General features: G+C 44.5%; 1 protein-coding gene across 1 annotated transcript in view; it reads left to right on the forward strand.

Moving 5' to 3' along the window:
* Nucleotides 1-12600: 12600 nt before the first annotated feature.
* The window catches only part of THSD4 (thrombospondin type 1 domain containing 4), a 1544828-nt gene continuing 1530205 nt past the window's right edge, over nucleotides 12601-27223 (forward strand). Inside the window, 2 exon segments of the mRNA XM_029575745.1 lie at nucleotides 12601-12681; nucleotides 12808-13019. The gene's annotated coding sequence lies outside the window, so the exon portion shown is untranslated.

Genomic DNA, 27223 nt, shown 5'->3' on the forward strand with positions numbered 1-27223 from the left:
AAGAGTAAATGGCTCCCAAACAAAGGCAGAAAAGATGGGAAAAAGCAGTCTTTCATGGCGCCTTTAAGCAGGACGGGTAGAGAGAGAGAGCGGAAACTACGGAGCAGGAGCAAGGCCGACAAGGGAAAGAGTCTGTCAGAATTGTATTTGAAGATTAACTGTTTAACTCTTCTTTGTGTTTATCTCAGTGGTCTCCTTTGATTTACAGTACTACCGTCTTTTCTTCTGCCCTCTGTGTACATACAACTCCAGTTTCATTTACTTGCACATGGCCCCTTGGTCCCTTTCAGCAGCATGAAACAAACGAGAATCTTTTTCTGAATCAATACCAATGTTCCCACCCACAGGCTGCGAAAACACAAGCATTGTGTGCGACCTGATATGTTGAAGTTCTAAAATATCTCGGTCTTAATCCAATGTAAAGCAACCTGTGTAAAGCACAGATACCAGTGGAGGCAAATTCTTGCCCGGTAGGATGACTTCTGATGCGCTTACAGAAATCCCGTAGAGGTGTGTCCTGCACTAAAAAATGTTTTGTTTCGGGTTTCTTTTGGTGCTTTTTTTTTTTTTTTTTTTTGGGGGGGGGGGGAGGGTTCATTTCATTTAATGTTTATTTCTGTTCGTTTTATGAAAATAAAGTAAACATCAAAAGGAATAAGACAAAATATAACAAAAAGAAACTAAGGGTCTCGTTTCTCCCCTCACTCCAACTCCACTAGAGCAAAGCTCAGTGCTGATGAAATTTAAAAAAAAATTGAACCCCCTCCTCCGCATGGGCCTTCACTCTAACTTCCCCCGGATTCCTCTTACCCCCAAAAAAATTGAACCCCCTCCTCCGCATGGGCCTTCACTCTAACTTCCCCCGGATTCCTCTTACCCCTTCCATCGAGACTCCAAAGCCCAAATGGGAGAGGGGTGAACCCCACTTGCTCCGGCCCTGCCAGGTCCTGATTTGAAATTGGCACTGGTTTTGGCTCTGAATTTCTTTTAATTTTCATTTCATTTTGAAATGGCGCATAACAAAACCAGCTGTTTCATTGCTTTGTTCATGTCGTTGTGAAATGAATACGGGAGAAATAAACTATAAAATCAATGGAGGTGTCTGACGACAGATTAGATGTGCTGCTGGACAGTTATATAGCTCATGATGGTAGTAGAGGTAAGGCTGGCACTCCTATAGTGACCCAGGGACGGGAGACCCCCAAGACTGTCATGGATCTTCTCTCATTTGCTGGACCAGTGGGTCATTTCTTCTTTCATGTGACACTCAACTTGCAAGTGCCAGTGGGGTAAATCCTACTCCAAGAGCCCACCCCCACCCCACAGTATATAGGTGAGTGAGTAGGGGTGGGGGGGGGGGCTGCCTTGCTGCAACAGCAACTTTAAAACTAGATCTTTGCTCTAGGGGCCCTCTCTCCAAAACTTTTGCTTGGGGGACAGCAATTTGAACATGGGCACTAGAACTTTCATAGTGGCTTTCATGGGCTATAAGGTAAACCCCTTGGGTGAAATTTAAAGCCGTTATATGCTATAGTTATTGCAAAATGCATACTCACAGGGAGTTGTAGAATTAAATGGTGCATGGAGACACCTATAACATTCCCTTTAAAAGTATCAAAAATTGTCTGTACAACCAAATTAAGCAAGGTCTGAGGGAACTGGTACCAGCATCGCTCTCCCTTTCTTCCTCTATTCTTTCTATTTTTTTGATCTGGCAGTTTCCTCCTGCTCCTATGAGCTTTCAGCTCAGTAGCAACTAGGGCTGGGATCTGGTACCTGGGGATTTTTCCCTGTTTTATACCCTATCCCAATTTGTTTTAATTCATTGCAATTTCACAATTTAACAATATATATGAGTTAAATCTGCATACACTGGAAACCCAGTATGTGCAAATTTAACTCATGAATATTCGCTGTGGATATCCTGAAAAGCCAACCGGGAGAAAGAGCTTAGCATATACAGGGCCATAGTCACATGGTTAAGTTGAAAGAAGGCCAAAGATCATAGAGTTAATCACCTTCTGATTACCAAACAGCTCTCTACAGGGTAATTCAGAGTGAAACAAGAAAAACCTAAACATTCTTTACGTCATCAATTAGGCAAGCAATGAAGAAAATTCTTTCCCAGCCCCAAATATGGCAATTGGTTTAGATTTTCTGGGTTAGCATATTTTTTTGGACTGAAGGCATATCATCCTCATATTGGGTACCTCCTAATTACCTGGACCGGTCACTGTTAGAGACAACATCCTTGGTTCATAGACCTTTAGTATGACCCAGCATGGTACATCTTATGTTCTCATGTTATTTTTTTATCCTAATTTATTTATGAACTGATTTAATGTTGTAGGCAATGTTTCATTATTTTACCATTCTTTGATTTAAAAAAAAAAAAAGTCCCTTCCTCTGAAGCTGGTGGTTTCTAGATTTGAATCGTCATATGTTAATGTGGAAATACAATATCAATAGCACATTTTCCAAGATAATTAGGCTTAGTATGTCAGAACAGCTGTGAATGTTATTTTGAAAGTGTAGAATGTAAAATGAGTATTTTTTTCAGACCCAGAGGGGCTGTAATAAATGTGATCAGACCTTCTATATCTGCAAAAATCCAAAATTAATAGAGCAAAAGTGTAGAAAAATAATGATGAGTGCTTCTTGCACAGTAAGTCTTAAAACATAAGAGGAGAAACCTCTACTAGGGATGTGAATCGTGTTCCATATCGTCTTAACGATAGAAATCGTGTGGCAGGGCAAGAAAATCGTGTTAGGCACGATTTTTTAGTTAAAAAATCGTTAAAAATCGTTTTTTCCGATTAGTGCGCACTAACGGGAGTTAGTGCGCACTAACTGAAAATGATACAATTTGACACTTTTCAGGTCAGTTAAGGTCAGTTTAGGAATGAATATGTATTCCTATTGGCTGCCCTCTTATTTATTCATGTTAACAAGGTTCCCACTGACAGTATATGGGGGATGGGAAATGGAAACAGTTGGTAGCTTGACAAAACAAGTAATGTGATCAGTCAATGTGACTAGAACTTGTGCCCTAACCCTGATACCAGGGGTATTGTGATCTTCCTGCACACAGTGCCCTATCCCTATTAATACCAGAAGTGTTGTGATCTTCCTGCACACAGTGCCCTATCCCTATTAATACCAGGAGTGTTGTGATCTTCCTGCACACAGTGCCCTAACCCTGGCACCAGGAGTGTTGTGATCTTCCTGCACACAGTGCCCTATCCCTATTAATACCAGGAGTGTTGTGATCTTCCTGCACACAGTGCCCTAACCCTGGCACCAGGGGTGTTGTGATCTTCCTGCACACAGTGCCCTATCCCTATTAATACCAGGAGTGTTGTGATCTTCCTGCACACAGTGCCCTAACCCTGACAACAGGGGTGTTGTGATCTTCCTGCACACAGTGCCCTATCCCTATTAATACCAGGAGTGTTGTGATCTTCTTGCACACAGTGCCCTAACCCTGGCACCAGGGGTGTTGTGATCTTCATGTACACAGTGCCCTATCCCTATTAATACCAGGAGTGTTGTGATCTTCCTGCACACAGTGCCCTAACCCTGGCACCAGGGGTGTTGTGATCTTCCTGCACACAGTGCCCTATCCCTATTAATACCAGGAGTGTTGTGATCTTCCTGCACACAGTGCCCTAACCCTGGCACCAGGAGTGTTGTGATCTTCCTGCACACAGTGCCCTAACCCTGACACCAGGGGTGTTGTGATCTTCCTGCACACAGTGCCCTATCCCTATTAATACCAGGAGTGTTGTGATCTTCCTGCACACAGTGCCCTAACCCTGGCACCAGGGGTGTTGTGATCTTCCTGCACACAGTGCCCTATCCCTATTAATACCAGGAGTGTTGTGATCTTCCTGCACACAGTGCCCTAACCCTGACACCAGGGGTGTTGTGATCTTCCTGCACACAGTGCCCTATCCCTATTAATACCAGGAGTGTTGTGATCTTCTTGCACACAGTGCCCTAACCCTGGCACCAGGGGTGTTGTGATCTTCATGTACACAGTGCCCTATCCCTATTAATACCAGGAGTGTTGTGATCTTCCTGCACACAGTGCCCTAACCCTGGCACCAGGGGTGTTGTGATCTTCCTGCACACAGTGCCCTATCCCTATTAATACCAGGAGTGTTGTGATCTTCCTGCACACAGTGCCCTAACCCTGACACCAGGGGTGTTGTGATCTTCCTGCACACAGTGCCCTATCCCTATTAATACCAGGAGTGTTGTGATCTTCTTGCACACAGTGCCCTAACCCTGGCACCAGGGGTGTTGTTATCTTCATGTACACAGTGCCCTATCCCTATTAATACCAGGAGTGCTGTGATCTTCCTGCACACAGTGCCCTATTCCTGATACCGGGGGTGTTGTGATCTTCTTGCACACAGTGCCCTATTCCTGATACCGGGGGTGTTGTGATCTTCCTGCACACAGTGCCCTATTCCTGATACCGGGGGTGTTGTGATCTTCTTGCACACATCCCGGTATCAGGGATAGGGCACTGCATGCAGGAAGATCACAACACCCCTGGTATTAGGGATAGGGCACTGCGTGCAGGAAGATCACAACACTCCTGGTATTAATAGGGATAGGGCACTGCATGCAGGAAGATCACAACACCCCTGGGATCAGGGATAGGGCACTGTGTGCAGGAAGATCACAATACCCCGGAGGAGTGAGGGTCAGGCAGCTCCCCCCTGTCTGTGAAGCCAGCCTCTCACTAGTAATGCAGGGAGGGAGCTGTCTCAGACTTCACCATCCTCCCCCCCCCTCACCCACACACCATTCACTGGCTGGGACATGGGGGAAGTCAGGAGTGAGGGTCAGGCAGCTCCCCCCTGTCTGTGAAGCCAGCCTCTCACTAGTAATGCAGGGAGGGAGCTGTCTCAGACTGGTATCAGGGATAGGGCACTGAGTGCAGGAAGATCACAACACCCCTGGTATCAGGAATAGGGCACAGGTTCTAGTCATATTGACTGATCACATTACTTTTTTTGTCAAGTACCTACAGTTTCCATTTCCCATCCCCCCAACCATCACCTCAGTTGGAACCTTGGTAACATCAATAGATAAGAGGGCAGCCAGCCAATAGGAATACATATTCATTCCTAACTGACCTTTACTGACCTGGAAAGTGTCAATAATTTGTATCATTTTCTGTTAGTGTTCCTGAGTTTCCATTTCCATTTCCCATCCCCCCAACCATCACCTCAGTGGGAACCTGGTTAACATCAATAGATAAGAGGGCAGCCAGCCAATAGGAACACTTATTCATTCCTAACTGACCTTTACTGACCTGGAAAGTGTCAATTTGTATCATTTTCAGTTAGTGCGCACTAACACGATTTAACGATTTTTAACGATAAATCGTTAGAATTTCTATTGTATTGTGTTCTATAACGATTTAAGACGATATTAACATTATCGGACGATAATTTTAATCGTTAAAAAACGATTCACATCCCTAACCTCTACCGCTGTAATCCACTAAGTTAAAACTTGGTCCAAAGGGATAAAAAATGATGACATTTATGCACACTACATACATAAACCATGATGTAAGGTATCAGAAACAATAAACTCTATAAATTAACAAATTTATAAATTAACAAATTTATCTCTTTCATATTGTTAGTTATATGTATCAAAATCGTTGTATGTATCAAGTTGTTATTCTGTAAACCGGAGTGAAGGCATGTTTTGATATACTTCGGTATAAAAAAGACTTTAAATAAATAAATAAATAAATAAATTATATAATATGATTTAAAAAGATAGCATCAGTCCTCAATAGAATTCTGGTTTTCATTTGAAAGTGACTGTACAGGAAATAAGGAATCTGTGATCTTCACATATGTGTATCTCACCTAAAGTAATGCTTCCTGGCATTGAGGGAGCTAGTATTAAGTTTTAGGGATGTGAATCGTGTCCTCGATCGTCTTAACGATCGATTTCGGCTGGGAGGGGGAGGGAATCGTATTGTTGCCGTTTGGGGGGGTAAAATATCGTGAAAAATCGTTAAAAATCGTGAAAAATCGAAAAACCGGCACATTAAAACCCCCTAAAACCCACCCCCGACCCTTTAAATTAAATCCCCCACCCTCCCGAACCCCCCCCCAAATAACTTAAATAACCTGCGGGTCCAGCGGCGGTCCGGAACGGCAGCGGTCCGGAACGGGCTCCTGCTCTGAATCTTGTCGTCTTCAGCCGGCGCCATTTTCCAAAATGGCGCCGAAAAATGGCGGCGGCCATAGACGAAAAAGATTGGACGGCAGGAGGTCCTTCCGGACCCCTGCTGGACTTTTGGCAAGTCTCGTGGGGGTCAGGAGGCCCCCCACAAGCTGGCCAAAAGTTCCTGGAGGTCCAGCGGGGGTCAGGGAGCGATTTCCCGCCGCAAATCGTTTTCGTACGGAAAATGGCGCCGGCCATACGCGTCTGGCCGGCGCCATTTTCCGTATGGAAAATGGCGCCGGCAGGAGATCGACTGCAGGAGGTTGTTCAGCGAGGCGCCGGAACCCTCGCTGAACGACCTCCTGCAGTCGATCTCCTGCCGGCGCCATTTTCCGTACGAAAACGATTCGCGGCGGGAAATCGCTCCCTGACCCCCGCTGGACCTCCAGGAACTTTTGGCCAGCTTGTGGGGGGCCTCCTGACCCCCACGAGACTTGCCAAAAGTCCAGCGGGGGTCCGGAAGGACCTCCTGCCGTCCAATCTTTTTCGTCTATGGCCGCCGCCATTTTTCGGCGCCATTTTGGAAAATGGCGCCGGCTGAAGACGACAAGATTCAGAGCAGGAGCCCGTTCCGGACCGCTGCCGTTCTGGACCGCCGCTGGACCCGCAGGTTATTTAAGTTATTTGGGGGGGGGGTTCGGGAGGGTGGGGGATTTAATTTAAAGGGTCGGGGGTGGGTTTTAGGGGGTTTTAGTGTGCCGGCTCACGATTCTAACGATTTATAACGATAAATCGTTAGAATCTGTATTGTATTGTGTTCCATAACGGTTTAAGACGATATTAAAATTATCGGACGATAATTTTAATCGTCCTAAAACGATTCACATCCCTATTAAGTTTAGCCTCTGGGAACAGGATATTGGGTAGAAACACTTGTTTAAAAGTTGTTGTGTACAAATAGCTTTGCTGTATACAAAGTAAAGATTTTGCTGCACGATGCAGTTCCTTATGTTCACCTAAACAACCAGTGCTGATTTTTACCTATTATTATATTTCATTGTAGCACTAAGAGACAAGATTAGCACTCTACTACAATTATAGTGCAATAGAACAATATTATACTAGGGAAGCGTAGATAATAAACACTATATTTTTCAGGCCAAAAAAGACTGCAAAAATTCTTCTAGTCAGTTTGCTTGCACAGATTCAAAATAGTGCATCCTTGTCCAAGGTTTTTAATTTAGAATGACTTCTTGAAGGAATAAATAATCAATGGAACTTGGAGGGCAATTTTAAGAAGCCATTTATCTGGGAAAATACTAAAGTAATGTCTATAGAAGCATTTATTAAAAGGAATCACATAAGTGATGTAACAAAGTCCCGAAGATTCTTCTCTCAATAATGCATGCCCAAATCCAAAGAAAGACAAATAGCAAACACCCTTCTTCTTTATTGGGGTAGATTTTCAAACCCCCGGACGCATAAATCCTGGGGTTTATGCGCGTGGCTGGGTCTTACGCATACCGGGCACATTTTCAAATGGGCCTGGCCACATGCGTAAACCCCAGGTCGCGTGTATGTGCCAGGGCTTTAAAATGGGGCGGGCCGGGGCAGGGCTAGAGGCACCCGGTACAGCAACCATTTGCCACTGTGCTGGGGGATTATGCGCTGGCATGGTGCCGGCACACGCAACTTGCTCCTGCTCCTTTGCAGGAGCAAAAAGTAAAACAAAAAAATAGGGGTAGTTAGGATCGGAATAGGGGGAGGATAGGATAGGGGAAGGGAGGTTAGGGTAGGGGGTTGGGAAGTTCCTTTAATTGGAGCAGACTGGGAGGGAACTGGGGAAGGCCCCAATGCATCGCCGCATGATTTAGCAAAATTAGACTCCCCCCCCCTCTTGCGCGCGCCAACCCGGAATTTTATAATATGTGCGGGGGGGGGGGGGGGGGTGTTCCTGAGTGAAATAGAGGTACTTCAGGCTGAAGAGCCAGGTGGGTCTCGATGACCTGCAGATAGACTGGACAAACTGGTAGGCTAATTGGTAAAACTGGTAATTTCATTGTCTTGCGCTTATTAGAAAATCTGCCGACTTAATGCACGTAAAAGCCAATTTATGGGGGATAAATGTGTCTAAAATACGCGTGTTAAATCTACTGGCCATATCACTTGAAAATTAGATGTAAAAATACATAGGTACACCAGTTGCTCACACTTACAGTATCTGGATAAATTCTGTGGCTAAGTGACATCATTCTTTGGCAACAACGTCATTATTTAGCAATGGATGGCTCTGTGAATGGGTGGCTGGGGTATTAGTGTGTGGTGTTTGTAAGAAGGGATTGAAGAAATTTGAAAAACCTTACTTGATCCTAAATGTTCTAGTTCCAGGGAGTTTGTAATAATCTTGAAAGTACATTGTGTACCCTAAATGTTATTTTTACTTGTTTATGATGATTGTTGTGTTGGCTCAAATAAAAAGAGCTTAAAAAAACACTATTTATCTCGCTAAGGACCTCATTCACTAAGGGGCAGGGCACTCGCACGCCGGCGCACCTATTTTGCATAGGCCACCGGCGCGCGTAATGCCCCGGGACGCGCGTAACTCCCGGGGCTTTCTAAAAGGGGCGTGTCGGGGGCGCATCTAAAATGACGCGGCGTTTCGGGGGCGGTGACGCGGGCATGGTTTTGGCCCGGGGGCGTGGCCATGGTCTCCGGACCAGCCCCCAGGACCGGAACATGGAGCGGGGCTGCCGGCCGGCACGCGCAAAGTTACGCCTGCTTTCAGCAGGCGTAACTTTGCCGACAAAGGTGGGGGGGGGGTTTAGATAGGGCCGGTGGGGGGAGGGCAAAGAAAAGTTCCCTCCGAGGCCGCTCTGAAATCGGAGTGGCCTCGGAGGGAACAAGCAGCTTGCGCTGGGCTCGGCGCGTGCAGGTTGCACAAATGTGCACCCCCTTGTGCGCGCCGACCCGGATTTTATAAGATACGCGCGGCTACGCGCGTATCTTATAAAATCCAGCGTACTTTTGTTCGCGCCTGGTGCGCGAACAAAAGTACGCGATCGCGCAATTTTTTAAAATCTACCCCTAAGGCTTTTTCCCCATTCTGTATCTATGGGAAAAAGGCTTGGTGAATCAGGCCCTTAAATCAGATACCTGGATAAGTCTAAAATGTGCTAATTATCTGGCTATCTGATTTAGTTGGATAAATAGTGCTTTTTATTAGGGATGTGCATTTGTTCAGGGCGAATTAGGCAATTTCAATGGGGACAACAAATCCCGAACACATTTTTCCCGAATTTCAAAGGTCCAAACTGCAGGAAATATGATATTTCCTGTGGCGGGCTTTTTATACTTATCCAGCTATCTGACTTAGCTGTTTAAGTAGCAATTTTTTTTTAAATTTTTTATTTATTGAAAATTTTTTAATAACAAACAATTACTTGCTGATAGCAAATGCTGGACATATTATAGAATATACCATATAACATAAGATTAAGCACTTATAAGAAAACATATATATATATATCCAGCTCTCATCTCAGGAAAATTTAGAGAAGATTATTATTGAGCGAATTTAGTTTAGCTACATTTTAATAAGGTATAATGCAAAACAACCCCCTATTTACTTATTACCGGTGTTACTATATTCTCAAGAAGGTTCTCAAGGTGTATAGGTTCCAAGAACGAATAAACCTTCCCATCAAACTTAACTACACAGTTACAAGGATGTTTTAGTAAGAAGTGGCCACCCTTTTCAATCACACTCTTCCTCATATCCAGGAATTTCCTCCGACGTATTTGGGTACTCTGTTAAATCTAGCTCGTCTGTGTATGTCACTCTACACTAGAAATTTGACTGAGTCCAAATAGGGTCAATGACGTCAAGGTCACATGATACATTCCAATATTATTAAATCAGGGAATTCCAGTCAATTGCAGCATTTAAACCTGTCGGGGCCACCGTATTCATATTGAAAATCCACTGTAATTCCCGTTCATTCAACAGAATGTTAGGATCACCTCCTCTAGGATTAATTGATACTTGTTCTAAAATTCGCCAACGTAAATGTTGAAAAAAATGTTTTTCTAAACAGTGGACAACCATGGGAGCTAAAACTTTACCTGTAACGATACAGCTCCGATGTTCTGGACCATGCCAAGTTCGGAAATGCTCTCTATATATGCTCGAAATTCCCAAGAAATTCTCCATCCTATTTGCTGCTTTCTATCTGATGTATTTAGACATCTGTGTGCTTGGGACATTATTCTTTTGTTTGGTGAAGGGCTTTTGTATTGTTTGATGTTCTGTAAGTCTTACCCGAATTGGGCGCTTTGTACGCCCAATATAGTATAGTTGACATGGACACTTGATTATATAGATTACCCGAGCAGATGAACAATCTGTACTATGACATGCAATGTGTGTGATCCCCCTTACATCTGTCCATTGGGGACCCACAATTGCTCGGGTAATCTATATAATCGAGTGTCCATGTCAACTATACTATATTGGGCGTACAAAGCGCCCAATTCGGGTAAGACTTACAGAACATCAAACAATACGAAAGCCCTTCACCAAACAAAAGAATAATGTCCCATGTACACAGTCCTAGTCTAAATACATCAGATAGAAAGCAGCAAATAGGATGGAGAATTTCTTGGGAATTTCGAGCATATATAGAGAGCATTTTCCGAACTCGGCATGGTCCAGGTAAAGTTCGTGAGCACCTTTTATGCACTGAACTTACCACCAATTTCCAAAGCCAATTGATGCACGTTTGCTTTGAAAATTTGTGGGTAATGGATCTGGTACCTGCCCAGATTAACTTGTACAAAGGCCCACCTGCTCTTGGAAGACCATAACTTGTGCGGGTAATTTCCAGCTGTGCCCCAGTTCCACCCCTAGTATGCCTCTCCCCAGATCACGTGTGGGCTTTTATGCACCCTGAGCCCCAGGCTATTTTCTAATAACCATTTGCATGCATAAAACACGGCTTTATGCACATACATGGCTTTAGAAACTCAGCCCTTAATGGTGAGAAGAGATTATTTAGGTAAACCTGAAAAGACTCGGGGGGAAACAATTTATCTACAAACAATTAGAAGCAAGGGTTTGAGGGGTGGTGATGGTGGTGGGGAATCCCCACCATAGGCACAGAATGCGAGAGCTCCTCTGATAAATCTGATCCAGTGGGCCAAAGAAAATGTTGACCATCTTTTTGCTCAGGGATTGCATGCAACAAGTTATGCATTTCGAATTCAGTCAGTGGGGTGCAATTCAAAGCTTGTACAGTAGGTGGCGATTATAGACTAGGCGGGTGGAGTCTGGTGTGCCTTTAAAAGAAAAAAAAAAAAAGAAAAAAGCCAACAACCTAGAAACAAGAACTAAAAGTAGGAGAAGAAAGTGAGGGAGCTAGGAGAGGAGCTCTCCCATTCTCAGTACCGACAGCGTGGAGCTGCCAGGAAAATGGAGTAAGTTCGCATGTGCTTCAGGATTTCTGACTTCCCCTCCGAGTCTGCCCTAGCCATTTTTTTTTCATTCTAGTGGATCAGTTTTTATTTTGGCTTTGTTTTGTTTTTTTTATTCTTTTTTTAAACTCGTGTTGCTGCCGAGGCTGTTTACTTATCAGCTCATGTTTGTGATTTTGGAGCATTTGTGACTGAACAGGAGACTTCGGAGACCCTGAGCTGAACTGCTCACGCTCATTCAGACACGCACACACTCACACGTGTGAAAGGTAAATGTTACGGCTGGGATCCCGAGCATTGGCAGCAAGGGGATTCTGTGCGCTGCTTTACTTTTCCAGAGTCTCTTCTTGAACAGCACTGCTATGCTGAGAAAGTTTGAATGGGTTGCAAGGATTAGACGCTACTTTCCGCCATTTGATGTGCCTCTGGAATAACGAGTAACTTGCCTTTTGCATTTCATCATGACCTACTGTCATGAGATGGGTTATGCTGCTTTTGTGTGTGTGTAGCACTGATTTCACACTCTCTGTAAGAATTGCAAGCAGTATTTCTCCTAATGCTGAAAATGCCTAAGGAACATGAACATTTTCTATAATCAAAAATATTCAGCAGCTCTCTTAAAATCAGCATGCTGGGGCAACTTAGAGCCTTAGAACTAAGCTGTAATATTAATTACAGCAAGGAGGGATGCTGGAGTGGGGTGGGGGGTTCAGTGCAAATGGGGTATACTTAGCAGGAATATTAGAAGTTATTTCTTCACAGAAAGGGTGATGGATGCATGAAATACCCTCCCAGTGGAGGTGGCAAAGTCACAGTGCCAGCATTTAAGAAGGCATGGGATAAGTACCAGGGATCCTGGCTATGAAAAAGTGAAGGGATGAACTGAGGGTCTGCGGCACTGAAAAAGGAAGCAAACTGTGCAGACTAGATGGGCCTTGCTGTCATATTCTGCATTTCGTTATGCTGTGTGGGTGAATTCCCAGTTTGGTCTCTGCTCGCTGATTAAAGGTGATTTGACTACCTGAAGCTATCGAATGGATGGTAGCCCTTCACCGGCACAGAACCCGAGAAACCAGGTATATAGGTATTTTAATATTCTAGTCTAATGGATCTTTTTAAAACTTAATTTCATAGGGAAGACGGCATTTTCAGCAAATGAAGAGTCCGGTCTGTACTTTCAAATCGATAGTGCCATAGATGAAGAATCGGTGGGAAATGACCTTTTGAAGGTTGGGCCTTATGCACATGACAGACATTTCTGATCTCAGGAGTCATTTGATCTTCTCTTCAGAAAAAAGAATTATCAGCGCCCTGCTTTTTTCATGCTGGCACTTTTATTTGGAAAGGTAAGTATGGAAAAGCATTTGGTTGAAGAGTTTGCATCTGCTAGGTTTCACAAACATCCATCCTGACCAAAATATAATTTACTGGGAAATATGTTAATAATGCAGATCGTATTTTGTCCATAAAGTATGTTTGTTTTAGTAGAAAGGAAGGAATGGGAGCCAGAATGTATTCTTTACAACCTTCTCCCACCACCAGTGAAATAACAGTTGCTTATGCTAACCTGGTTCTTTTTACTTAAATCATTTTTACAATTAATTCTGAGGACTAAACAACAATAATGTTATTATATCCCAATAGAAAAAGTGCCGTGTGTCTTTGCTGTCTTAATGGATCATGCTGCTGTTCATGGGGACATCCTTTTTCAAAATGATTAATGTGGATAGAAGATGTTTTACCCATGTTAATTGGCTGTCTGAAAAACTGCCCTCCCTCAAAGCGGCTGAAAGTTTACATGTTGGTGCACGGCACGCATGTTTGTAGCTGCCTTGAGAGGAGGCGTTTCCGGCAGCGTGTTTAGGTCAGGCAAGGAAAAGTATGTGCGCAGGTGGCATTTTCAAATCTTTGCATGGATTTTCCAGCAAAATTCTACCCACACATGAAGCAGGTGCAAGTGACTACGGTGCACACATTGGAGGTAATTTTCAAAGGAGTTGCGTGCATAAATGTAGTAATTTTCAAAAGCCCATTTACATGCTTAAAGTGTGCTTACGATATAAAACCTAAAACCTATGGACAATTCAATGCCATATATCGTAGCAATTTTCAAAAGCTCACTTACATATGTAAAGTGCATTTACACATGTATAACACAGTTTTAGTCTGTAAATGCTATTGAAAACTACTCCCTATATATATCAGCAAGTTTCAAAGCGAAAGCATATGCATACCTTTTGCTTTGAGAATTGGTGCAAAGCCAACAGCTAGAAAGTATGCGCTGCCTTTGTCCCAGTGTGGGCAGTTTGAAGATTGCCCCGTAAAAGGTCAAAAATGTTTCATTGCAAGCTGCTTGTTACAAATCAAAGAAATAAGGACTGATAAAGTGCATTAACATCTGCAGTTAATACACATTAATTAACAAATGAGTTTTCTAATAATTTACTAGCATTAAAATTATCAAGTTAACATGGATGTTATCACAAAGTTAAGCTTTTTTGTGTTAATAAGCCTGTGTTCACTTGTGCTCATTTTAAGGCATGTTTATTTATTTATTAGACTTGATTAATCGCCATTTCTTATTCCAGTAAATATAGGTAATTTACAATAAAAAGAGAGAAGATTAAGTATCTTAATAATAGGCAATAAAAACACTACTGAACAGAACACTACTGAACATAACATTATCAATTAAACTTTTCTATGGGGTAGATTTCTCTGGACTAGTAGTTAATTTTCACATCTCTTTACCTCATTAGCATAGCTTTGTTTATTACATCACTGATGAGCTAATTAACACATGCTAATAGTACTGTTAATGCACATAGACTAGATTGCATACACTAACAGTGCTTTTAATGTGCATTAATACTTGCAAAAGTATTAGCACACATTAATATATATTGGTCTCATAGAAACACAAAATTATATTTCTCTTACAAACCTGGCATAATTTTGGGAAGAGTTTGCTAAGTCTGTGGGTCTAATTGCTTTGGTTTTTCATCAAGTAAGTGGGTAGAAAGAAAATGTAGTAACTCTTGTCTGCAATACTATAGTTTAATTGTAGCTGAATATGTAAGACTTGTCAATGACACCCTGAGAGGTGCATGGTATCAAGATATGACAGATAAAACCACTTATGTTCTCTCAGTTTTTAGAACCTAAATCAAAGCATTTGGAATTGTCATCTTGCGATTTTCTGTGTTGCAACTAGAAATCAAAGTCAATTAGAGTTTATGCATGTCTATCAAATAGCATAGAAAGTAAAGTATGCATGGGCTAATTTTATATAATGAAGACTAAGGTATGTCATGAATTTTATTTATTTATTTATTTAGTGATTTTTATATACCGCGGCACGTAAAAAGATACATCACCTCGGTTTACAATAAACAATAAATTAGCAACAGGCTTTACAGACAACAGGCTTTACAGACAGTAAACAATAAAACAGCAACAGGCTTTACATAAATAACGGATTTCAGGGGTACATAATATAACTCATTTTAACTATTAAGAACAAATGCATAATATAAATCAATAACGAAGCAGGAGAGAAAACAGGCAATTAACCTGTTAAAGTCCTATTCCATTAGTTAATGCCAAGTCACAAATATTGAACATAGGGTGAGCGGGTGTAAAGGGAGAACGGAGAAGTTAGCAGATTACAACAAAAATAGGGAGAGGAAAAGGAACAGGGAGCTAGTGAAAAGTAAACAAGAAAATGGCATTTCAGAATTTTTCTTACATGTATTAATTATAGGCTGAATTCTAGTTTCTGTGCACAGTCATTGCATTCCAAAATAATAGAAAAAGAACATACATAAATGCATGTTCTTTTTCTTAATTATGTATGTTCTTCCAGTTAATATTGTATAAATACTGATGTAGACTTGATGGCTTTTTCCATCTTTGGTTGCTAATTTCCTCCTGTGTTAGATCTGCTGTAATCTTTACATCCTTCGCTGACTTGATCAGAGAAACATGACAGTTCCCCCCATGTTCTCCCTGACTGTATTTTGGCTTAATGGTGCTTACTTGCATGGTACTGGTCACCATGGCTTGGTGGTGGTGATGGGGGGGGGGGGGGGGGGGGGGAGAAGGGGGAATGCTAAGCCTGTCCTGGGTTTTACCCCTTTCCATGCATGGAGATGTAGCCCTGCTTTTACTGGGGAATTCAATAGAGAAATCAGAACTACATCTCCATGCATGCAGTAGGATGAAACTTATTGAACTGACTCATATGCAGCTGTTTGGTTTCCTTACTTTTAAGTGAAATCATGCAGAATTCCTGACTGAACATTTTAGGGAAAGTCTTGCTGAAGAAAAAATATACATAGTAATGGATAGCAGAAGCAGGACAGCTTCATTAACAGAATATATTCCAGAGGGATTTTTCAGTTGTAATGGATTATGATGAGTCAGGGCTGTCACTAGGTTTGGAAAACCTGGACTGGATTAACAAGGGGAAAGCCAGAAACAGACCCATATGTCTAAGGGCAAGGAAAGGCAGGGCAGAAACTAGATATCATAGCATCTTGGAGCCAACTAAGAGCCAGTGGGAGCTAGAGGAGAGAGTCGGTCAGCTACAGGAGGGATGGACCTTTACAAGTTTGATACACACACCTCAGGCCTTAGGCATAGAGAGGAAACTAATAGAGAGGAGGTTGAACTTCCCCATAGAAGCAGAGGCTGGAGACATGGAGGTAGAATGCACTGAGCCAGAAATCTTACTTTGATCCCAGCTACATTAATACTGATCCTTCAAAAGCCTAGATGGCTACTGAGAGATAGAGGGAAGGGATCTCTTGTTTGATTTTGTCTGCATCCAGGGTTTTTTTGTTTCTCCCCTGCAAGAGAGGACGGGGAAGGCTGTTGCCAGAAAGTACAAAGGTGAGGAGTAGGGGTGAGTTGTGCTACAGCCCAAAGAGCCCCCAAAGGTGCTTAAACACAAAGGGGTAGATTTTAAAAGGTGCATGCACGTCCATGTGTACGCGCTTCCCGGTGCGCGCTGTTATGATCAGAGGCGTGGACCCTTGGTCCGGCGATGTCTGTTAGGCCACCGTTGGTAGGCGAGGCCAGTTCTTGGAGTTGCTGGTAGGGTTGAGGAAGATCTGGATGCAGGCGCCTCCTGCAGGTCGTGTTCTCCAGATAGCTGGCGCCTCCAGCGGGTCGAGAAAGCAGTTGCTGACGCCTTCAGCAGGTCGAAGAGCCAGAACCAAGAATTCCTCAGTAGCCCAGCCAGGAACCAAGAGCAAGAGAGTACTGCAGACAGTCCAGGGATCAAGAATCAGAGAGTTCCGCAGCCAGTCCAGGGTTCGAGAGCCAGAGAGTTCCGCAGCCAGTCCAGGGTTCGAGAGTCAGAGAGTTCCACAGTCAGTCCAAAGGGTCCAGAGCCAGAGAGTACCGCAGCCAATCCAGGGGTCAAGATCCAGAAGATACAGCAGCCAATCCAGGAATCAAGCACGGAGGAAGCAAGCAGGAACCAAGATCAGGAACAACTCAGGAGCCAAGAAGCCAAGGCAAGGTCTGAAGGCTCAGACCTTGCCTTAAATAGGTCCCAGAAGATGAGGGCAGGCAGGAAGGAACCGTCCTACATCTGGTATGGGTTACTTTAAATCCAGGCAAAGGCTGCCTGGTTTCAACAGAGATACATGAAAAACATTATGGATACGAAGGGAAGTGGGTAAACGTAGTTGATAGGTTACGGGACCTATCTGTTTAGTCATAGGAAAAGGGCCAATATACCGGGGAGCCAATCTCATAGAGGGGACTCTCAAACGGATATTTCTGGTGCTAAGCCACACCTTGTCTCCTGGATGAAATTGTGGTGCTGGTCTCCAATGTCTATCCGCAAATCTCTTAGCAGTATGTGCTGCTTTTCGTAGCATTTGTCGAGTGTGTATCCATAGTTGCTTGAACTGTGTGGCAGTGAGCTGAGCTGCCGGAGAGGGGACCAACAGGGTTGAGGCACCGGTGGTATAGGTTGATAACCAAAAACAATTTGAAAAGGGGAGGACCCAGTCGAGGTACAAGTGTGGAAGTTATGCGAAAATTCCGCCCAGGGCAACAAAGCTGCCCAATCATCCTGTCGTGCATTTATGTAGGAACGTAAGAACTGTTTAAGAGCACAATTGGTTCGTTCTACCTGTCCATTGGCTTGAGGGTGGAAGGCGGTAGTGAAGTCTAAGGCAATGTGAAATTTGGCACAGAGATTCTGCCAGTATCGGGCTGTGAATTGCGAACCTCGGTCGGATGTGATGTGTAGGGGTAGACCATGAAGCCGGAATATATGTGACATAAATAATTGAGCCAAACGGGGAGCAGACGGGAGGGAGGGCAGGGGTGTAAAATGAGTCAATTTAGAGAAACGATCAACCACCACCCAGATAACAGCGTGTCCTTCAGAAGCAGGTACATCAACCACAAAGTCGGTGGAGTTGTGAGTCCATGGTTTGGTCGGTGCCGGCAGTGGTTGTAGCTGTCCCCACGGTCTCCCCACAGGGTTCTTATGTTGGGCACAAACAGGGCAAGAATCTACATAAGCACAAATATCTTTGCACATCCCCGGCCACCAGTAGAATCATTGAAGGAGGTCCTGTGTTCGCTTACGTCCTGGATGTCCAGCGAACTGGGAATCGTGTCCCCATTTCAGTACCCTGTTACGGAGTCTGCTGGGAACCACGGTTTTCCCGATTGGAACCGAAAAGGTAGCAGAAAGGATGATACGGGCTGGATCAATGATGTTCTGCAAGGGCTCTTCTCCATCTTCACAGACAAATGAATGAGATAATGCATCAGCCTTAATATTTTTGTTTGCTGGTCGATACCTGAGTTCAAAGTCAAAACATGAAAAGAATAATGCCCAACGGGCTTGACACTGGTTTAGACGTTGAGCTTGCTGTAGATAAATCAAGTTCTTGTGATCTGTAAACATAGTGATTCTGTGCTGGGCCCCCTCCAACCATTGCCGCCATTCTTCCAAGGTGAGTTTAATGGCTAATATTCTTTGTCGCCAATAGCATAGTTGCGTTCAGCAGAAGAAAACTTTCTCGAAAAGTAGGAGCAAGGATGAGACGTACCTTTCACATCGTTCTGACTTAACACCACTCCTACCCCTTCAGTGGATGCATCGACTTCAACAGTAAATGGGCATCTCGGGTCAGGATGGCGGAGACAGGGCTGTTGTAAGAAGGAGTCCTTGGGAGCTTGAAATGCTTCCTCCGTGGCTGCAGACCAATTGGTGATATTAGCTCCTTTTCATGTGAGTGCGGTGAGTGGTGCTGATAACTTGGAAAAGTCCTTAATGAAATGTTGGTAGTAATTGGCAAATCCAAGAAATCTCTGCAATGCCTTTAGACCCTTCGGTCGAGACCACTCTTGTATGCTTTTTATTTTAGTCGGATCCATTTGGAAACCCTGTTTAGAAATAATGTAACCCAGGAAAGGTAAAGACTCTGTTTCAAAAACACATTTCTCTAGTTTGGCATACAACCGGTGGTCCCTGAGTCGTTGTAATACTTGTAGAACGTGTTGGCGATGAGTTTGTAGATCCTTTGAGAAAATCAAAATGTCATCAAGATATACCACAACACAGATATACAACAGGTCTCTAAAGATTTCGTTAACAAAATTTTGAAAGACCGCAGGAGCATTAGTTAAACCAAACGGCATTACCAAGTACTCATAGTGTCCATCTCTGGTGTTGAAAGCAGTCTTCCACTCATCCCCTTCTTGAATACGTACCAAATTATAAGCGCCACGGAGGTCCAGCTTGGAAAAAATTTGAGCTCCTTGCAGACGATCAAATAATTCCGCAATGAGAGGCAGGGGATATCAATCCTTGATTGTAATAGCATTGAGTCCACGATAGTCGATGCAAGGGCGTAAAGTCCTGTCCTTTTTCTCCACAAAAAAAAATCCAGCCCCCGTGGGCGAGGTGGATCGCCGGATAAATCCTTTTTGTAAATTGTCCTGAATATACTCTGACATAGCTCGGGTTTCAGCAGCAGACAAAGGGTAAACTCGTCCACGCGGGGGTGTGGAACCAGGAACCAACTTGATAGTGCAGTCGAAAGCACGATGTGGTAGCAAGGTATCAACCGCTTTCTTGGAAAATACATCTGCAAATTGTTTGTATGGGCTGGGTAATTCCCTTAGGAACGAGGTGCAGATGTAGTTGGAAGCAGAAACAGTGCTCTTCAAACAAGTCCTAGGGCATTCAGGTCCCCATTGTGTCAGACGTAGGGAAGCCCAATCGAATTGGGGGTTATGGCGTTGCAACCAAGGTATACCCAACAGCACAGGATGAATGGCTCTCTCGAGGACATAAAAAGTAATTTGTTCTGAGTGGTCCGGTGCAATGTAACAGTCCAGAGGTTCCGTATGATGCGTAATTCTTCCAGGTAAAGGTTCCCTGTGGATGGAGGAAATGACTAAGGGTTTTTGACAGTCGGACTGGGATTTGGAGTTTATCCACAAGTTCTTGTAAGATGAAATCTCCTCCGGCTCCTGAATCCACCAATGCCAGGGTGGTAAATTCCAGTCCGTTAGTACGAAGGGTCACAGGTAGAGTGAGTGGGGGTTTTGGAGATGTAAGGCCTAGGGAAACACCCCCCAAAGTTCCTAGGCTTTGAAGTTTCCCGGACGAATAGGGCAGTTTGCTAGACGATGTCCGGAACCACCACAGTACAAGCAAAGACCTGATCTGCGACGTCTCAAGCGTTCCTCCGGTGACAAAGGACCCTTCCAAGCTGCATAGGTTCCTCCCTTGGCCCTTCACTGGTGGAGGTTTCACGAGGAGTCGTAATGGTGGACTGAGGAACCTGGGATATTGCAGACCGTCTCTTCCAGTTTCCACCCTCTCGGGCCCTTTCTTGCAGCCGGCGGTCGATCCTGGTTGCCAATTCAATGGTGCCATTTAAGGAGGATAGAAGTTCCTGAGCGGCCAGCTCATCCTTGATCTTCGCAGATAATCCTTCTAGATAAATAGTCCGAAGAATGTTCTCCTCCCAATGGAGTTCGTTGGCTAAGGTAGGGAAATCGATATTATAGTCCGTGAGAGAGCGCCCTCCTTGACGGAGATGAAGTAAGTCAGTGGCAGCGGCTGCTTGTTTTCCGGGTTCATCGAAGGTAGTCCAGAATAGTTCAATAAACTGAGAATAGTCCTGTAATACTGGATCTGAGCGTTGCCATAGTGGAGAGGCCCAGGTGAGGGCTTTGCCTTCCAATAAAGATAAAATGTATGTGGTTTTGGTGATGTCATCTGGAAAGAAGGGTGATTGTAGGCGAAAATGCATCGTGCACTGATCCAGGAAACCCAGGCAGAGACGGGGATCTCCGGCGTATCATGGTGGTGCTGGAAGTGGGAGAACCAGACGGGAACTGCTCAGTGCTGCAGGCGGAACCGATGCGACCGGGAGAGTTGTGGCTGACACACTGGGCTGAGTAGCAACTACTGCGTCTAGTCGAGCATTAAGCCGCTCCATGGACGCTGCCATGGATTCAAGCATATTCTGTTGCTCCATGATTTGCTGGGCCAGGCCGGGAATGGCACGCAGTGCTGAGGCCTCTGCCGGATCCATGGCCTTGGCTTACTGTTATGATCAGAGGCGTGGACCCTTGGTCCGGCGATGTCCGTTAGGCCACCGTCGGTACGCAAGGCCAGTTCTCGGAGTTGCTGGTAGGGTTGAGGAAGATCTGGATGCAGGCGCCTCCTGCAGGTCGTGTTCTCCAGATAGCTGGCGCCTCCAGCGGGTCGAGAAAGCAGTTGCTGACGCCTTCAGCAGGTCGAAGAGCCAGAACCAAGGATTCCTCAGTAGCCCAGCCAGGAACCAAGAGCAAGAGAGTACTGCAGTCAGTCTAGGGATCAAGAATCAGAGAGTTCCACAGCCAGTCCAGGGACCGAGAGCCAGAGAGTTCCGCAGCCAGTCCAGGGTTCGAGAGCCAGAGAGTTCCGCAGCCAGTCCAGGGGTCGAGAGTCAGAGAGTTCCGCAGTCAGTCCAAAGGGTCCAGAGCCAGAGAGTACCTCAGCCAATCCAGGGGTTGAGATCCAGAAGATACAGTAGCCAGTCCAGGAATCAAGCACGGAGGAAGCAAGCAGGAACCAAGATCAGGAACAACTCAGGAGCCAAGAAGCCAAGGCAAGGTCTGAAGGCTCAGACCTTGCCTTAAATAGGTCCCAGAAGATGAGGGCAGGCAGGAAGGAACCGTCCTACATCCGGTATGGGTTCCTTTAAATTCAGGCAAAGGCTGCCCGCGCGGCCCTAGGGAACCTCAGGGGGCGGAACTTGGCCGTGCGGGGAAGACGCCACGGCCATGTTGAAGCAGCAGTGGCTGTTAGAGAGAAAACTGCCGACGCTGGCCTCCGCATCGGCGTTTGGCCCCGGTGTTTAGGTGAGTGACCGGCCCCGGTCGCGGTTTGCCACGGCCGGTAGTCATAATACGCACACATGGACATGCCGATTTTATAACATGCGAGTGCCGGCACGCACATGTTATAAAATCCCATGGCCACGCCCACGGGGGAGGGGGGGCCTATTTTATGAGATTACGTGCGGAGACTCAGTCGGGCCTCCCTGAGTTCCCTCTCAGTCTGCTCCAAATAAGGAGCGGACTGAGAGGGAACTTCCCTAGCCCCCTACCCATACTCTCCTCCTGTCTCCTACCTTTTCTTTTTTTTTGTTTTATTGCTTACTGCTCCATTGGAGCAGAAGCAACGTCCGTGCGCTGGCCGACTGCCGGCACGCGCTTCCCCAGCACAGCGGCAAATGGCTGCTGTACCGGCCGCCTCCAGCCCCACCCATCCCCGCCCCTTTCTCTGGGTCCGGCACTTTGGCACATAACGGGGGTTATGTGCAGAGCTGGGTCCCTTTGAAAATGCGCACAGTGGGGCGGATTTTAAATGCCCTGCGCGCCGGCGCGTCTATTTTGCATAGGCCGCCAGCGCGCGCAGAGCCCCGGGACGCGCGTAAGGCCCGGGGCTTCGTAAAAGGGGCGGGGAAGGGGGCGTGTTGGGGGCGTTCCCGAAATGACGCGGCGTTTCGGGGGTGGGCCTGGGAGCGGGGCGCCGGCCCGGGGGCGTGGTCGAGGCCTCCGGACCAGCCCCCGGGTCAGGTGATGGTGTGCCAGCAGCCCGCTGGCGCGCGCAGATTTACGTCTGCTTTTAGCAGGCGTAAATCTGCCAACAAAGGTAAGGGGGGGTTTAGATAGGGCTGGGAAGGTGGGTTAGGTAGGGGAAGGGAGGGGAAGGTGGGGGGAGGGCGAAGGAAAGTTCCCTCTGAGGCCGCTCCGAAATCGGAGCGGCCTCGGAGGGAACAGGCAGCGCGCGCTGGGCTCGGCGCGCGCAGGTTGCACAAATGTGCACCCCCTTGCGCGTGCCGACCCCGGATTTTATAAGATACGCGCAGCTACGCACGTATCTTATAAAATGCAGCGTACTTTTGTTCACGCCTAGTGCGTGAACAAAAGTACGCGATTGCGCAAATTTTTAAAATCTACCCCAGTGCGCGCAAGGCCCAGCCATGCGCAAACCCCCCATTTTTTACGCATGTGGCCGATTTAAAATTCAGCTGAAAGGCTTTGATATGCTAAGAGCCATGTGGAAGTGAATCATTTTTTCTCATTATTTGTTTGTGGGTTTTTTGTTTTGCATATTGGAAAAGCGGCCTAAGTTAATAGGCTCAAGACTTTAACGGGCCGATTCAGTAAAGTGCGCTGGACAATGCTCATTGTTCAACATGCGTTTGGCTGTGTTTTTGAGGGGCGTCTATAACACCTTATACTGTAAGGAGTTTAGTGCCTCAAAAGCACGTGGCCAAATCCTCTGAGAACTAATAGCACTCGTCGCATGCAAATGCACGTTAATGAGGCTATTAGTCATTCATCTGGATTCAAAAAGTAAAATGTGCGGCCAATCCACAATGAGCAGCCCAGAAAAGTGTACAGAAAAGCAGAACATACTACTTTTCTGTACACCCTCCAACAATATCCTAGTGATAAAGCTGGCCGGTCCGGTTAGGAGAACGGATGCTCAATTTTACAGGCATCCGTTTTCCTAACTGATTGCTGTCAGCGGGTTCGGAAAACTGACGCTCGTAAAATTGAGCATCGGTTTCCTAAACCTGTTGACAGAGCCACCTCTCCTGTGCCAAGGAGGTGCTAAGGACACGTATTCGTCCCTAGCACCTCCTTTTAGCACGGCCCCTCATTTAAATGTACGATTGTGCACTCAGGAGAGGTGGCTCAACATGGAGCGTCCATTCTCCCGCGATCTTTATTGAATGGGCCTGTAAGTGGGACTGCCAGCCTGTGGCCAAGTGTGCCCCAGCAGTCTGATTATACTACCTGCAATAGGGGAGAGGCCCCTTTCTCCCCTGGACAGTTGACAAAAGGGGAAAATATACTGATAATTTTGTTGTTGTTTGACCCACGGGAGCTTGGTCCTCCTGAAGGCTGGCGGGGGATCGCTTCCTAGCTGGAATACTTTCAGGACAGTTCAATTTCCACCACTGAAACAAAGGACAATGCACTTAGCTCTCCTCCCTACAAGCCCTGCAGAATGGAACTGCCAGTGGAAGTCTTGTCTGCTGTTGGATATGACTGTACTTTGCTCCAGGTGACAACCCCGGGACAGGATGTACAAAGCAATAAAAACGTACAGAACACATACTTGATTGAGCAAGTAGCTTTCCAAATACTCTTTAATAAAAGTCTGTGATAAAGTACCTGTACAGATTGAATGCTATATTTTAGAAAAGGAAAGCATGAGCTAGTGGTTAGATCACTAGACTCTGATTTGGAAATCATCCTGTTATGTGAGTTCCAGGTTTCCTTCTGTCAGGAATTCTGTGTTCCATGTGGTAGAAATAATTATGTCTGTGCTTCTAGGACCTAGTTAAAAACTAGATATTCATCTTAATCTGGCTATCCCGATCAAGAAATTGAAATATTTTTTTTATTAGAAAATTGTGTTTATGCTAATCATAGAGTATATATTATATATATACACTCTATGATTAGCATATATTTCAATAAATGCAGTTTATTTAGATGTAAATACTTTTCTAAACCTTTGCTCAAGGCAAGTTACAATTCAGATCCAGTAGGTAGTTCCCAGCCCCGAGAGATCTTGTAATTTAAGTTGGTAAGGTGAGGTAATGGAAGAATAAGTGATTAGCCCATAGTCACAAGGGGGAGAAGGCAGGATTTGAACCCTGGTTTCCCAGCCCACTTTTCTACCTAGTAGGCCACTCCTTCCACCAACAGCAGAAACCCAGTAGGAAGCATTAACTTCTGAGACATCAGGCTTCTCTGTATATAAGATCCTACAGGCCCCTAGTTTTAGGACTTTTTTTTGGGTCTATACACTGAACAGGCTAATTTCCTTGTCGAAATGAACCAATATGACAATAAGTCTTTCCTCACAAAATCTGCTTGTTTAAATATAAGGGAACTGAGATTTGTAGTGATTTTTTTTTGTAATGAAATCCATGGACTTCATCACAAAAAAACTCCACTACACTTTCCTGAGGTATACCTAAGTTTCCAGGAAAGTCACCAGTTTGTGTGAGTCTCCACGCAAAATTTAACTTTGTGAAAAACATGAGCTGACTTACATGAATCTTCAGCTCACTAACAATTTTGCATAAATATGCATGGAAAAAACAATCAATGGCATCTTATAAATTTTAAAAGCACATGTATTAGCATTTCCTATATTCTGCAGTTATCTAACATGTTCATAGTGGAGTACATAAAATATCCACAAAACCAATTTTTACATAAATGAATCAGACAAACTAAAACATGATCATATACAGAAAACATCTTTGCAATGTTGCATTTTGTGAAGACAAGTACACGCTATTTCATTGGCCTTTTTGTTGGTTGCATTTCTCTGTTCTCTATTTCAGTATCTCCTATTTTATCTGTTAGATTTATTTAATAGGGAAAAGCAAATGATTCCTATTCTCTCCTTTTCCTTGCCTTCATTTTTTGTCCCACCAGCTTTACGCCTTCCGTCTCTTAGTGCACATTGGATTTTGTTATACCAAGAGATTACAACATCTGTAAGGGTTGCCAATATCATCCCTTAGCACTGCAGGTTCACCCTACTGCTGCTCTGATTGTTTTAAATTCTTTCTGAACTACTCGGCTGAATTTTTGCTAGAGACCATCCCACCTGGCCCTGCAGCTTTGATGTTGGGGTGCTGACATACATCATGCTGCCAGAATGTGCCTTTAATTTAAGTTAACTGATTAAATGTATCTATATTGTACAAAGGTAGTTTGTCTGAAGGAGACACTGATTATACACCCAAGCAAACAAAAACAAAAAAAAAATTCTCTTCCTTGGAATTCCCTTGCAGAGCAAAGGTAATCTGTAGGAAGCCCTGAATCTTCCTTCTCAAATTATCTTGAGAAATCTAAATGCCTATGGTAATATCACTATTAACCTTTAGATAACATCACTAAGAAAATGTAAGGACAAACTGAATGGCAGGAAAAAAAAAAAAGATACGGAACCAACAACCAACAGCAGGAGGTGAGGAAAATTGAATGACTGAGATCTATGACCACGCCCCCCTGACGTCACTGGGAGCTCCGGAGACGGTTGAAGAGCGCCTCACCATCAGGCGCTGCGTGCTGTGCGTCGCGCGCCTTTGGCGCGCGACAAAGGGGCCCTCCCCTTTGTGCACCCCTTCATGCAACCCTTGTGCTTGTAAAAAAAAAAATCTTTTATATTTTTTTTTTATTTAAACTTTATTCCAATTCTTTACCTTTTCTTTTTGCTTGTTCATAATTTTAATTAGAAATGTTCTTTGTATTAGACTATGGAAATGTATTTCCTGCTATTCTGTTTAATGTAAACCGGTATGATTTACATCGGATGTAAGAATGTCGGTATATAAAAATTAAAAATAAATAAATAAATAAATACAGCAGGTTAATAATCAAAATTGTTAGGACGTTTTCAAGTACTTTTTTCAGCCAAACAGGACCCTAGTATACTTTTCATTCAATGTATCAGAAACATCTATGCCTCTGGGATGAATGGCCTAGTAATGAATTTCTGGCACTCTGCATAAAAAGAGTAACCCAGTGGTTGGAGCAGGTAGCTATAAACTAGGGGGGGCCGATGCAATATTGGGATTAGCTTGACCAAAACACACGTCCATACTGGTGCATAACTAATAGAGGTCATCACATGCAAATGCCATGTTGATGAGGCTATTGGCTAGTACCCTGATGTAAAAAACAAATGTGCGCTTGTTGTGCACATTTTTAATGCTCAAAAATTAATACCAGCCCAGAGCTGGTGTTAAGTTTTGAGGCACCCCAACCCATGTTACTTAATATTATTGCAATACTAAGCAGAAGAACTACAGAAAGCTGCAACAAAAAACAACAAAAAAAAAAAAACACTTCACAGCGGTCAGGTTAGGAAGAGGGAAGTTCAGTTTATGAGCGTCCATATTCCTAACCAATAGCTGTGCACAGGTTAGGAAAATGGACATTCGGAAAATTGTGTGTTCGTTTTCCTTTCCTG

Source organism: Rhinatrema bivittatum, chromosome 13 (genome assembly GCF_901001135.1).
Source record: "Rhinatrema bivittatum chromosome 13, aRhiBiv1.1, whole genome shotgun sequence".
Lineage (NCBI taxonomy): Eukaryota > Metazoa > Chordata > Amphibia > Gymnophiona > Rhinatrematidae > Rhinatrema > Rhinatrema bivittatum.